This window comes from Dasypus novemcinctus, chromosome 24 (assembly GCF_030445035.2).
Source record: "Dasypus novemcinctus isolate mDasNov1 chromosome 24, mDasNov1.1.hap2, whole genome shotgun sequence".
In the NCBI taxonomy this organism is placed as follows: Eukaryota; Metazoa; Chordata; class Mammalia; order Cingulata; family Dasypodidae; genus Dasypus; species Dasypus novemcinctus.
Window position 1 is genome coordinate 45,256,824 of NC_080696.1, and position 2,354 is coordinate 45,259,177.

Consider the following 2,354-nt stretch of genomic DNA (forward strand, 5'->3'; position numbering starts at 1 on the left):
TCATTTATCATTATGATCTTAGTTAATGACAGTCCTATCCAAGGTAGAATAAACTGTTCTGTCTCCTGCTTGCAATACCATAGCTACCTCTCCTACCTCCTGACTCCCACGCTGCTGGATGGGTAAATGAGAGATCTCAGCCCCTACAAGCTTTCCTTCCCCATGCTTGCTTTATCGTACTTGTTACTGAGTGCGTTCTTGTATCACGTAGTGGTAAGATTCCAATATTTGGATGTGGGCATATGGGGAGAGAGGAGACCCCACTTAGATCCCATAGTAGCTGCTCAGTCAGTATTCGCAAGCATTCTGGTTTACATTTAAACCAACAGGTTACTCTTGGTGATGACCCAAATGGTCACAACTAGAACAACTGGTTACCTAGGGTGGGGGATCTCCACCTGCAGGGATACTCGGTCTGTTGTTAGTGTGGCGTGTCACACCGGGCTTTCCACAAGGGCCATGGGGAGCTAATAGACACATTGTCTTGTTTGTTTTTACAAAACAGCCATCTTGAGATTCCATAGAGGGAAAAACAAAGTTTGTGTGTTAAACACCTTTCAGCAGAGAGTTGCGGAAACATATTAGAAGGAAGTGGATGTGGCTCAAGTGACTGGGCTCCCATCTACCATATAGGAGGTCCAGGGTTCAATTCCCAGGGCCTCCTGGTGAAGGCAAGCTGGCCCGTATGGTGAGCTGGCCTGAGCGGAGTGCTGGCCCAAGCGCAACAAAAAAAGACACAGAGGAGAGACATTAAGAGACACAGCAGACCAGGGAACTGAGGTAGCACAAGAGATTGAGTGTGCCTTTTCCCACTCCAGAAGGTCCCAGGATCGGTTCGTGGTTCCACCTAAGAGAAGACAAGCAGACAAGAAGAACACACAGCGAATGGACACAGAAAGCAGAAAGTGAGCACTAAACAGTGAGGGGGACAGGGAGAAATAGCAAAGAAATAAATCTTAAAAAAAAAAAGAAATTTATTAGAGCCTGTGGCATGCAATTAAATTTTTCCTAAGAACTTAATAAAATAACTCAGTTGAAAAAAGAACCCATCCGTGGTCTTTGGGCAATTCAGGCTTCTTAACAGCATCCCCCTAGCACTTATTCACTCTTTCAACCAACTGTGATGAGTTCGATCAACTATGTGTAAGATAGCATGATAGCTGCTAATGCATGTGTGTGTGTGCACTTGTGTGCATGAAACAAAAATGGCTATAATATGACTTCTACTATATTAGTTTTCTATTGCTTTGTAACAAATTACCATCAACTTAGCTGCTTAAAACAGCACCCATTTACTACCTCACAAGTTTGGTAGGTCAGAAGTCCAGGCATGGTGTGGATGAGGTCTCTGCTCAGGGTCTCACAAGGCAGAAGTCAAGGTGTAATTAAGCTGCATTCTCAGCTGAGGCTTCAGTCTTCTTTCTTCCAAGCTCGTTCAGGTTGTTTGCAGCATTCACCTCCTTGTGGTTGTAGGATTTGGGACCCCAGCTCCTGGAGGTCACCTGCCATTCTCTTCCATGTGGTCCTTTAACAAGATGGCAGTTTGTTTTTTGAGGCCAAGAGGAGAGTGTCTCTGCTGCTTTGAATCCCCTTTTGGAGGATTTACCTGATTATGTAAGGCTCCCCTAGGATAATGTCCCTTTTGATGAACTCAAAGCCAACTGGTTAGGGACTTTAGTTCATCTGCAAAATCCATTTGGCCCTTTTACATGACATACTCATGGGACTGACTGTCCATCATATTCAAGGTCCTGCTCACACTCGAGGGGAGGGGATTATATCAGATATAGACACTGGGCAGCAGGAATCTTGGGGGGCCAACTCAGAACTCTGCCTATCACACATGTCCTTGGGATGCTTACGATCTAGAATGAGGGAGAAGACGATGTAAATACATATTTCTCTGTCTCTTCATTCAGCAGACATTGTCATTGGTAGCTATCATTGGTTTTCTACCCAAAAGCCTTTCTCTGATTCTTCGCTGCTCACAGAACCTGATTTATAGAAATATGCCCAGCTCCAGTCCACAGCGATTGGCCTAGAAGTGGACATGTGACTCAGCTCTGGTGAATGAGATCAAAGAGATGCCTGCTGGAGCTTTTGGGAAACTTGACCTTGCTGATAAGATAGAGCAGCCGTTTAGCGACAGACCCCTTGCTTCCTCTTTGTGCATTATCTTGTGAGGATGCGATGGCTTGTCACTGAGGCAGCCATCTTACTATCACGAGAACAGACTTGGGGGGCAGAGTCTGTTTTTATAAAATTTATTTATTTATTTATTTATCCTCCCCCCTTGTTTGCACTTGCTGTCTGCTTGTATGCTCTCTGTGTCTGTTCATCTTTTTTTAGGAGGC